Raw genomic sequence first — 13,421 nt, forward strand, 5'->3', positions numbered from 1 at the left:
TGTCCCTAGTGGACGAGTTAAGTCTCGTGAAGGTTTGCTTAGAACGTACCTACAAAGTTCTAGGTCAAAATATAAGCTCAGATTCCATCAAATGTGACATGTGCAAAACAGCTAAGCTCACAGCAAAATGGAGATGTCAATCTAGCTATCAAAGGCACAATCCTAGCACTGATAACAAAAAAAGACATGTGATAAGAGTGTAAAGTGTATCTACACATGTGTAAAGAAAGATCTGAAGTTATGACTACTAATCACCAAGAGATAGTTTCTCAGGCTAAGAACCAAGGTCGAAATCTAGCTAGCTGTCCGGACTTTACGAGAATTGTGAATGAGTTGGAGGTATTTCACAATTGCTCGCGTTGTACATCAATGGCATACACCCTCCTTGCTTATTACAATGAAACAACAAAAGATGACTATTTACATGACTCTTATTTACATTTACTACTCTCTTTTTATTTTTGGAACAAGAGAGGATGGAATTGATAAATACTTGATTTTTTTTTTTTTTTTTTTTTTTTTTTTTTTTTTTTTTTTTTTTTTTTTTTTTTTTTTTTTTTTTTTTTTTTTTTTTTTTTTTTTTTTTTTTTTTTTTTTTTTTTTTTTTTTTTTTTTTTTTTTTTTTAGAACAAGGAAACACTTTTGATACAAATACAACAGGAAATAAAAATTACATGACACTTTGCAAGAGGTAGCCCTTTTTGATGCACCCAGTTAAATTCGATGGTTGTCTTTCTTAATGTAACCTCCACCTTCTATCCCAACCAACCAAAGAACAAGCTAGTCAAGTTTCGTTCAGTATTCTAAAGTGATTGGCAATCGTAACTTCCTATCAAACACCTTGAAGATCGAGGCCATACATGTATTGGTAGATCGTGCGCGTGCAAATTTCTTATCACTATGTGAATTGTGCTAGAATCAGGGTGCCTAAATATCTAGACTAAGACTCCTAATAAAAATACATATTTGCACAAGAGTCAACATTTCAAGGTAAATGAGCTCCATTTTTATGTTTTTTTCAATTTTTTATTTTTTTTGGAATTTTTCAATTTTTTCAAAAAGATGGAGTTTTGTTTTCAATTATGGCATATTATCGTGGTATCTACTCTATACCCCCAAACCTAAACTAAACATTGTCCTCAATGTTTAAAAATATGGAAAGAATTAAAATGCAACATATGGAAAGGGACATGCTGAGTAGAGTAAAAGGAGAGAGAATACCCGATTTCGGCGAAAGCAGAATTAAAACTCCGTTATCCAAGGCAAAACTCCAACATATTCGGAGTCACAATGGATGAGCACAAAATATATACAAAAGGAAATTTAACTAACACATTATCTACAAGAAAATTTGGTTTTTAATGGGATTGGACTTTTTGGGAAAAATTTGGTTTTGTCGGGAGACATTTGGAAACTTTTTTTTTTTTTTTTAAAAAGAAAATAAAATTTGGTTTTTGAATGGGAGCAAGCCCACTGTTGGTTTTGTGTTTGCTTTGGCTCAGCTGGTTTGAAAACGTTTGGTGAAACTGAGTCCAAAATCTCGGCCTAGAATTTGGGTACTCGGCCCACTAACGAGTTAACCTAGCGTGATCGGTTACAAGCTCAGCTGGGTTTAAAAACCCAGACTACAAAATACCAGTCCAAATTAAACAAGCTCACAAAAATTAAATACAAGCCCACAAAAATTAATTACAAACCCAACAGAAAATAAAAAGCCCAAAAATTGGCTTTAATATTACAAGCCCACAATTAAGAATTGGAAGCCCACAATTCGGGTTCTCTTAAATGGGTTACCTTTTAAGCACAGCCCAGCTGCTCTGATATTGTTGCAAAAACCCAGTTGGGCTTTGGTTCTTTTCCTTGGTGGCGTCCCAGCAGAGGAAAACAGGTTCAGAACAGCAGGCCCAACAGCAAATGAAGTGAAGCAGATGCAGATGCAAATGCTATGCAGTGAAATGCAAAAATAGCTAAAAAAAACTACAAGAAAAACACAGCACCAATCCCCGGCAGCGGCGCCAAAAACTTGGTGGGCCCGGGAAAGCGTATAAAATTGAAGCGAAATGAAACGGGCCTACAGTAATACCGCAAGTGCACGGTCGTCAGTTGTAGCTCGTGCAAGTACGGGTCGATCCACAGAGACTGGGTGTGTTTTGGAGTTTTCTAGCTATTTTGGGCTCCTAAATTGTTGTTGGGCTTTGGGTACCAATGGACTTATGGGCTTAGTGGGTTTTGTACCTTTGAGCTTTGGGCTTTGATTGAGCTTTGGGCTCAATTTCACCCTAACAGTGAAGTGGTCTTTCACAGTAATTGGGCTTTGGGCTTCTGGAATGAAATGTACTGGGCTTGGTTATTGAACTGGGCTATGGGCTTGAGTGCACAGCAGAGCAGATGCAAGCAGTAGCAGCTGCAGGGGAAGGGGAGCAGCAGCAGCAACAGGGTTGCAGCAGCAGCAGCACAAGGCAAAGAAGAAGGAAAGCAGCAGTACTGCAGCAGCAACTGCACAAGGCACAGAGGGCAGGCAACAACAGGGCAAAAGCAACAGCACAAGGGCTTCTGGCTTAGCAGCAAAAGAGGAGTGTAAACAGTGGCTCTAGGCCAAATTGGAAGCAAACCAGAGAACAAAAGAATGGCAAAAACAGCAAAGATTAAACAGACTAAAAACTAAACAGCAAAAGAAAGATGACAATGAAGAAAACAGTGTGAACAAGATAAATGAACCAAGGCCTAAGGCCAAGGGCAGGGATGTGGAGAAGAAGTAACAAAGCAAAGCTAAGGCATTCATCTAGAGTGGGAAGAGAACTAGCTTGCTCATTGTCACTAGTGAGCACTAGTTTCTCCCAATGCTCAATCAAATCAGTGCAACCTAAGCATACAAAAATGGAATGGCAAGATAATCAGCTTGCTATGAGCACTGATTTCTTCCATTACTCAATCAATTCAGTGCTTCAAAGGCTTCTAGCCTAGCATTCCATCAAACTAACATTACATGACAGTGAATTAATCCTAACAGTGAGCATTTAAACTAACATTAACAGTGAACTAACATGGAATTAAACCTAAACAGGATACTAACAGGGTTATGCACATTTAACAGGAACATTAACAGGATATGAAAACAACATTTAACATTAACAGGAACATCACACATTGAACCAAAATTAACAGTACAAGAACCCTAAAAATTAACAGTGCAATTAAAATTGGAATTAAATTAACCTAACCCAAATTGGGTGGAAACTTGGCTAGTCCAAGAACAAGTTTTAACAGTGATACCCAACCCTCAATTTATACCCAAACATTAAAATTAGGGTTTCCCCCAAATCCCAAAAATTAGGGTTTAACTTTCATTACCCAAAATCGAGGAATTGACTCTCTTATCTTCGACCCATTCCTCCTCTGATCTTCCTGCTTCCTCTGCTGTGTTCGATTGATGTCTAGAGCCTCATCTATTTTAGTGATTTCCAACCTAGGGTTTAGAATGGTGAGAAGTCACTAACATAGATGGCTAGAGAGATAAATGAACGGACTGGGGAGGTACTGATGATGTTGGTGAAGAAGTGATGGTGTTGCAGAGGTGAGGTGGTGGCTGGAAATGGTCGGGGAAGGTGGTGGCAGAGAGGTGGCTCTGCAAATGTCGGGGAAGAAGGAGCTCAGTTGATTTTGGGAGAAGGGATGCGTTTGTTTAGGGTGTGTAGGGTTCCAGTACTAGGGTGTTGAGCGGTGCATCAAGATGGGTGTACCGCGAGCTGAAGCCGCGGGATGTGGAGCTGGTAGGTAGATCGGACGGTGATGCGGAGGCAATCGAGGAGCGACCGTCGGATGAAGGGATACAACGAAACGAACGGTGATAGATTAGGTTAGGTGCTGTAGTGTAAGGCGGAGATATCAAACTTTGATGAACAGCAAGGGAGCAACCGTTGGATTCAACTACCATCTAATCTGAAGGCTTGGAATTTCAGCGCTGTGGTGCTTGGCAGAGACTTCAGATTTTGATGCTCTATGAAGGAGCGACCATCGGATGCTTCTGAGAACTGATCTGATGGCTGAGAACGGAGGCGTTTTTGTGTGTAGAAAATGAGGTTGTGCGCACCATTCTTCGCGGCTTCCTTGCGTGATTTCTCCCGGCTTTTCACTACTTTTCTGCTCTTTTCCGCTCCGCAAGTCATCCAGACTTTATTTATTACCTAAAAATGCAAAATTAAGTAAGAAAAATATTTATTCTTGAAAACAATGAAAATACAGAATATGGGATAAAATGTAGAATTAATGATCAAAAGATGAGTTAAATGCCAACAAAAAGGGATAAATATATACAATATTTGGCACTCATCACTAGCCTACTACAAACTAACTTCGGTCTGGACTGTAGTTGAACCCCAATCAATCTCACATTGATTCAAGGTACATTTGCGCTCCTTAAGTCTCTGATCCCAGCAGGATACTACGCACTTGATTCCCTTAGCTGATCTCACCCACAACCAAGAGTTGCTACGACCCAAAGTCGAAGACTTGAATAAACAAACTTGTATCACACAGAAAAGTATACAATGATAGATAAATCTGTCTCCCACAGATAAACCTATAAGTTTTGTTCCGTATTTTGATAAAATCAAGGTGAACAAGAACTAATTGATAACCCGGACTTATATTCCCGAAGAACATCCTAGAATTATCAATCACCTCATAATAATCTTAATCGTATGGTAGCGAAACAAGATATTGTGGAATCACAAACGATGAGACGAAGATGTTTGTGATTTCTTTTTATCTTGCCCTATCGGAGATATAATCTCAAGTCAATTCTTTCAATTGAACTCGTACGATAGAAAATGGCAAGATTAGATCGCTCAACTACAAGAGAAGTAGTTTCATCTGGCTTCACAATCCCAATGATGTCTTTAAGTCGTTAACCTACAGGGTTTCGAGAAGAAACCTAATGTTAAAGGAGAATCGAATCTATCTGAACCAACTAGTATCACAGAGGAGGTGTGGGGATTAGTTTTTCTAGTTGCTAGAGTTCTCCTTTATGTAGTTTTCAAGTCAGAGTTTGCAATCAATGTTAGATAAGTAACAAAGCATTCAATATTCACTGTTAGATGAAAACCTGATTAGATACAAGCTAATATCTTTCAACCGTTGGATCGAAACTTAGCTTGTCATACACAAATGAAATGTATTTCATTTAGGTTTGAGTAACCGTACCTAAACGTGTTCACTTAGTTGGTTCACAAATAGTTAACCAATGGTTAGCCATATGAGTACTTTCATATGAACCGTATTCATGTTCTTCATAACTAGCTCAAATGACTTCAAAAGAACTAATTGAAGAGTTGTTCAATTGCTTAGGTATTTATACATAGACACAATTGAAACAAAATCGGTTTGATTCATTTGAATCAATTCATGAACAATATAACAACGGTTTGCAAAGATTGCATTCCTTATAATTTATTGTTTAAGTTCATGAACTACCAATTTGAGAAAATAACCAGCTTGAGTACGTGTACGGGTATGCGTACCTTAGCAACCAGATTGAGTTGGTTTTGGTTTCCAAACTCAGAAGAATTTTTCGGGTAGAAAAGTTCCGCCAGTACGCGTACGGTTACGCGTTCCTAAGGTGACTGGTTTATTAGTTTGTAACTAAAAACTCAGCAGAATTTTCCGGGAGGAAAAATTCCGCGAGTACACGTACGGGTACGCGTACCCAACCTGTCTCCTTTACCAATTCCATATGCACACATATGCACACACTTGGTTTCCAGTACATGGATTTATACACTAATGCGCGAACACACTATATATGCTTATAACCGTAGATGGTTACATAATCTCAACTCTACATTTCAATCATTGAAACATTCTTCTATAATGTTATAATAGTTGTTATTCACAACTATCGTCATCAAAGCAATTTTCAAGAGATTGAAACATCATCATGACTTTCGTCACGGGTAAAGATGAAAATGGTTAAAGCGAAAGCTTACCAACACGTATTTCGAGAAATAGATAGGCGAGATAAACTCGGCTTAAAATAGCAAATGTGTATGTAAGAAAACTATCATACTTATACGACTTTTTTCTCAAGAGTAGGAGATAGAGTAGATAGACTTTTGAGTGATAGATAAGTTCAAGTCTCCACATACCTTTTAGTCGGATGAAATTCCACTGGTTCCTTGAGTAGTTCTTCGTCTTTGTAAGATGATCGCGGTGGAGTCTGGAGCTCAACTACACTTAATTATCCTAGTCCGAGACTTAGCTATAAGTAGACTAGAAATCAAGACATATAGTTTTGACAATTAAATTCGACAAACAAGCTTGAGATAGCAACGCTTGCGAGTTCGATCGAGCAATGCTCTAACAAGATCAATCATAAAATTATTAGTGTTTGAACTGCTCAGAATTGTGATTCAGCGAGCGTTTGTTCGAACCCTAATTTTCGATCAATTGTTCGTCAATTGATGAATTACTGAAAATAGGCTATTGAGTAAAGGAGGGACCGACCACATGGGATTATGGACGACCATGTGGTGTCCAAGTGCTCAAGTGAGCGTGCTCCAGGGTCCTTTGCTGACCGGCTGGTGAAAGAATGATCAAATGCCAGTGTTGATCATTTATTAGAATAGTGCTCGAGCGAGCGTTAGGTAGTAAAACCTAATTGTGGAGAGGTGAGGGACCGACCAAGAGGGCATGGGACCGGACCTTGGTGGTCGTGGGACCAGTTTCCAGTCGTTTGAGCGAGTCCCAAGTTGTTTGGAGAGAGTTTGGACCCAATATGAGCGATTGTTAGCAAATTAGGTCAGAATTATGAATATATATGGGACCGGCTCCTTGCAATTCTTAGGGCCGGACTTGGTCGGTCAAGGCAGCATGCTCGTGTCACCATGGTGTCCGTGTCTCATTCCTGAGAGTTTTGGTATTTTCTGACGATCGTTCAAGCAATGTTTGGATTTTCAGAAGAGTTTGATCTTGACTGAAACTCTCAATTTTTGCTCGAATGAGCAAGAAGAACTTTTCTCATGCGACAGATAATTTAAGAATATTAAAATAATGATATTTTAATTTTTGACTTGGGAAGCCTAGTCGGTCGAGTGACCATTTGACTTTTTGGCTTTTCCATGGTTTGAGCAATATTTGAGAAAATATTGAAAAACTAGGGTTTTCGGCCAAACGATGGAATTCCATGAGATGATGGAAATAATATTATGTGAAAACAAGGAATTGTGAGGTGTGGAACCGGCCAAGGCTAGGGCATGGCCAGCCGGCTAGGTGGCCCGGTCCCGTGACACCTTTTCCCTATTTTGTTCGATGAAAACATGGAAACCCAAGAGTTTCTCACAAACGAGGGAGTTTGCTCAAGTGAGGGGAACCCTATAAGATGAGAGAGGAAATAAAAAATATTTGTGAAAATAAAATAAGGGAGGGTGGGCCCACGCCTTTCCTTATTTTATTAATTATTGTTTTATTTCCATGGGTCGCTCGTTCGTCCATACTTTGATAGTTCATTCGTGTGTTTAGGTGCTCGTTTGTGCATTATTTGTCGAGTACACACACACCATTTTCTCAGGACTTACTCGATGACGGTCTGACGCCCGATTGTGGAGTATTTATTACTAATTTATGAAATTCTGCTAGGAATGATTCATGAAACAGAGTAATAAAATGAGTTGAGCATCTATTACTAATCCATGAAATCCAGTCGGGGAATTAGGGGAATTCAGGGAACGGAGTAATGAGATAAAGTGATTATCTATTACTAATCCATGGGATCAGCCTTGGAACGGTGTAATAAGATAGAATAGATTATCTTCTAGGAATTCAGTTGGTGAATGTCACGGTAGAAATAATCTATTGTAGAATCGAGATATGAGATAGTTAAAGCATCATACTCGTTCTGAAAGGTGCATAGGCAGGGAACAACGTGCAGTGTTGTTAACGTCCTGAAGGCGTTTTTCCCTCTCAACAAATAATTATGTATGGAGAGCCGCCTGAATCTATACACCGTCTCTCTACATAGTCAGGGAACAGCGAATGAGTGTCGTCGACGTCCTGAAGCCGTTTTTCTCTCTCAACAAACAATTATGTATGGAGGACCGCCTAATCGTTCTTCTATGTAGAGGCAGGTCTCTCTATGTAGTCATGGAACAGCGAGTGTTACCGACGTCCTGAAGGCGTTTTGCCCTCTCAACAAACAATTATGTATGGAGGACCGCCCAATATTTCTTCTACATAGAGAGGCACGATGAACTGCGTAGCATTGAACACTCAGCAAGTGGGAGGCTTTCGAGAAACATATTCATCGTGGCTCTGAGAGGTACTCGATCAAAGATCATGAAAACGGTTCACGGATCGTAAAAACATAAATCGTCACATGCGTTCCTGAAGCCGGGCCAGAAACATGCAGTATCATGATTTTACAATTTTAGCCCTTGCTGAAAATCCACCATCAACATTAAGTCCCCTGCTTAGTGAGGTACAGTCATGTTCCGAAGTAAGCATTAGATGGTGATTTTCCAGTTAAACGAGATAAGTAGTCGGACTTAGTCGTACAAAGGCATTTTCATAATCCCTGATTTTCTCCAATGATATCGCGTACGAGCAAACCATAGGTAAAGACCCTGACATGTGATAGAGTGTCGTCCCATGGTCACAGAGAGACGAGGCACTGCTGATTTGGATGGTCAGACGTCCAGTTTTGGTCGGTTTAGGGATCGAACAATACTCCGTAGTATGATAAAAACACGTATATGTTTTGAAAATAGACATGGTCCAGTAGTAAAAGTTTGTTTATGAACATTCATGAAAACCAAAATTTTATTTTCAAAGCATGAATATTTTTGGGAACGTATGCTCGTTCACTAGATAAAGTAGTACACAATAATCCCTAGCATTAGAGATATTTTTGAAATAGACCTGTGTCTAATAATAAAATTTTGTTTGTAAACTTTCATGGAAACAAATTTATTTTGGAACATGTGGATCTATGCAAGGTGGAAAAGACAAATTCGACGAACAAACGCTCGATTGAGTAAAATAATTATTTTTTTTACATATATACGTGAGTTTAGTCACGTAATTTTTTTTTAAATAATTCCGTGAGTTATCAGCTCATGAAAAAAAAAATCTTTTTAAAGAAAAATACGTGAGCTGTTCACGTTTGTTTTTTTTATGCAAAACTAAAAATTTATGTATGATCGAGTTTTGATTCCTAGCAATTGTTAGACATAAACAATTTTTGGTAAAATGTTGTTTGTATGGATTTTACGATTTAATAATGTATGCACAAAAACCAATAAATGTTCTCCCAGTAGGAGTTGTTTACATGATGTAAGTTGTGTGAATCGTTTATATGAGTTTTATGAATTGCTCATGGTTTTGTGAAAATCATGTTATGATTTCAAATAATGAATTTCTATTCGTCTCTGCAGGTTTCAAGGGACGAACAAATTCTAAGGATTTTACGTTGTAATCACTACAACTAGTGAAACTATAAACAAGTAAGAGTTAAAGTGTTACCATTTTTGTAGATGTGCATTTTCATTCCATGATCCGTTGTCTTGTTGAATAATGTGTTGAAATAAAATGTGGCATGCTCAATAACTTTTGCAAAGATGACTGATTCTCATGATGGCACCTCCAAAGACAATGCTTCCAGGGATGATGCTTCCACGGACATAACTTCAGACAATGGTGCTTCTGTAGATGGGACTTCTATTGACGAAGAAGAAGAAGAGGAAAGAGTTGGACCAAAGAACATTCCAAATGCTACTGATGAATTTTTCGTGGTCCAATATATGCCTAAGAAACGCCCCCCAGGTCCGGCGTTTCGTCTTCTTATAGATCCCATGGACATTACTCAGAGAAAATTGGTGTCTCCTCGAGCAATTATTCGATTTTGTATTGACGGGAGACATTATGCCGGCTCACATATAGACTTCAAGCTTTCTCGGAAACCTTTGACAGACTTTTCTGGATGGGCGAGGCATATGTTGGGACATAGTCATGTGAGAGCCATGTTGGACCGTGCGCAGGTGACACGAGCTATCCAAGCAGCTGGAGAATTACGTATTTACCATGATGTGAGAGGTATAGTAGCTATGCTCGCTCGTTGGTGTATTCCTACTCATACTTTCATATGTAAATGGGGAGAATTCACCATTACTCTAGAGGATATGGTTGCTTTAATGAACCTTCCAGTCACGGGTAATTTCTCAGCAACACTTTCGACAAGGCGATATCTGAGATCTTGACAGCTAAGATGCATGGCATTAACAAATCATCCAGAAAAAACTTGTTATGCCCAGTGGTTGAAGGAGTGGTAGCCGAGAGATAGAACTCCTGAGATACATGTGGATGGTATGTTAAGCATTGCTGCTTTCTTGTGTGTGGTTATCCAGAGATGTGTTTGAAGATAGTGGAAATTTGCTGAAACCATTGGTGATCCCTTTTGCCACCAAAATGGCTCAGGGTGAGAAACTTCCCGTTGGTAGTCTGTTTCTGGGTTCCCTATTCTCCAACTTAGATTCCTTGGTTGTTGATTCCAGCATTTCCAATGGTTTTATGAAAATTGAGACATATGCCAACACAATGTTTTTCCAAGCTTTGTTGTGGGAGCGTTTTGAAAAATACTCCCCGATTCCACGTAGCATCTTGCAAGGACCGAATGCTGACATCCCTTATGTTCATTCTGAGAGGGATAATGCTAGAATTATGCGCTGGTCTACCAAAAAGCCTCGGAAAAATATACGCCTCACCAGTGTCTTAAACGAAGAGTCTGAGTTTAACTTTCGTCCCTGGGTGTCGGTTCTCTGTTCATCTCACAGCTGATCACCTTTAACAATAATGAAGAGAATGTCATTCTGGAGTCCGGTGCAAACCTGAGTGATGGTGAGAGATCCTTCATACTGAGTTGTACCCCTGGTTACTTAGTATTGGTAATGCACGGGGAATATTTGGTGGAAGAATATAATATTGACAGAGCAGCTCGACAGATGGGTCTTGATCAGTGTATCCCAGATGTTCAAAAAGAAAAACCATCAGTCGATTAACTCAAAGCTTCTTTGGACTGTACACATCTGAATGGGGGTGAATATATGTACCCTTGTCCTACCCGGGCCGTCTTTCCGACTCCGGGATATGTGGACTTCTAGAGGCTGCAACTTGATCGTTTGTTTGATTTCATAATGGCTCCTCAAACCCCGGCACAAGAACCTCCTTCTGATGAGATATTTTCTGAGCGACCAAGGTTGAAGCATCTTTCCAGTGGTGATAAACGAAAAGCACTTCTAGGATGTTCATAGGTAAGAATTCTTCTTGTAATTCTTATGGTGGTATATTGATCGTCTCTTGACTACTCTATTGATTTTACCACAGGATGCCCGTGTGGTGAGAGCCCGAGTTGATACAAACTTTACTGAAATTGAAAAGAGTTTTCGAGGCGGGGAATCCCGGAGCAAGACTTACAGGATGGTGTCGAATATGTGCAGTCCCCAGCCGCTTCTATGGTGAGTTGTTAGCATTTTTCCCGTAGAGCCTTTTTTTTATCTGTGTGATTAGGATCACAACAAACATTTGTTAAATTTCAGATCTCCATCAATTATTAACGGACTTCAATCTGTTCATGGGCGAACAATCCAGGGATCCAACGCAGATGAGGAAGTTGATGTAAGTATCCCCTTTTCATGCAGACGATCATGGCATTTCCTTGAATAAATTAATAATAATTTTTGTTAGTGCTTGCAGGAGGAAATTATTGTGGATAAGAAACATGTTGACGAAGCACATTCTTCTTTGGGGAATGGAGAGACGGAGAATCCTCAAAATGTACAACCGAATGGAGGTAGTAATGCCGTTAATGGTGATTTCAACATTGTTGAGCCTCCAAATGACTTAGAGACTCCCCAAGTAAGTATTCCTCCTGTAATTTCTTCATAGAAGTATGAAATTGTTGACTTGTGAATGAATGAATGTGAATCCATGTGAGTATATGAGAAATTTTACCAAAATACGTCACCAGAAAATTTCAGACTTCAGTCTTTCAGTAAAAACGCAATAGATTCTTCGTCTGATGTCGGATTTTTGCCGTCTACCATGTTTTTTCATGCCCAGGAAATTTCCAAGCTTTAGAATAGAATATTTTTGAGTTTTGAGCATGTTTAGGTCCTGAAATAGGCGAAACAGTAAACTTCCAGGAGGCTTCCAGAATTTTTCAGATTGCGTGTAGTCCAATGTTTTGGCCACATCTCTCTGCTCGTTCATCCGATCATTATGAAATTTTGATATGTTGTAGAGAACACCCATACGAAGAGAATGGTATATGACTAAACATTAGATTCCTCGCCAATTGCTCCCAGTTTATCATCTTATACAGGGAAGTGTAAAACCTTCTCAGACGAACCTGTTGCAAAAACGTGTTTAATGAGTTCCACGATATTTGTTCATGTCTTGGATGCATAGTAAAGAACTTAGATAGTGTTAGTTAACTTACATGTTGAATTTTATGATTGATTCTTCAATTCCATGCTTGAAAAATCTAACTTGTATCTTTGCTATATTACGTGGAAAATGGTGGAATTGAGCATAATGAGACCCACAATGATGATTCAAGCAACCTTGGGACTATTAATGATGGGACAACCACCTATGCACCTCAAGTCCATGAAACTCTCGTTGTTGAACCGTTAAAGAGACCAATACTCCAATTGTGGTTGTCTCAGAGATGGAAGAAACCGGGCCAAGAGTGGAAGAAGCTACTCCAGCTGTTGAGGAAACTACTACTATGACTGTTGAAGTTGCTCCAGTGATTGAGAATTTCTTGATATTGCACGAATATCCTAATGCAGGGATTGTTTGTGAGCCTTCATTCGGTGAGCCACTCCCATATCACACATTAGTTGGTGGATTCAGCGTTCCCATAGGGAATGATGATATGTATGAGAAGTTGTGGAAGATGTATGGTCACATTGCCGTTGAAAGAGACCCCAAGCTCTGTTACTTATTGATAGTGCAAGTAGGAAATATCTTGCGCGTCATAGATGATATATGAACCAGGGCCAGAAGTACTGTCACTCAAGATGTACTATTTGATTGGGAGTACAACATGAAGAAATCTGAAGAACTTGGTTTCAACTTGAAGTGGCTCCATGAAAAGATTGACACCATCAAGGATGCAGTAGAGAACAATATACCTTTTACCAGTGATGCTGTGGTGGAGAAAAGGGCCAAGATTGCTGAGTTGACTGAGAAGCTGGAGTTGGAGAAGGCGGCCTTGCAAGTCTTGGAGAATGCAGAGAAGCATAAATCTTACTTTGTCGATTTCCTTTAGTTTCCCTTTCCATAATCTCTTGAACCTTGAACTTCTGAGAAATGTGAGGCTTTATTTTTTGGTTTTAATTTTTGATTGGTTTTTGAATACGTGTTGATTG

This window comes from Papaver somniferum, chromosome 1 (genome assembly GCF_003573695.1).
Source record: "Papaver somniferum cultivar HN1 chromosome 1, ASM357369v1, whole genome shotgun sequence".
In the NCBI taxonomy this organism is placed as follows: domain Eukaryota; kingdom Viridiplantae; phylum Streptophyta; class Magnoliopsida; order Ranunculales; family Papaveraceae; genus Papaver; species Papaver somniferum.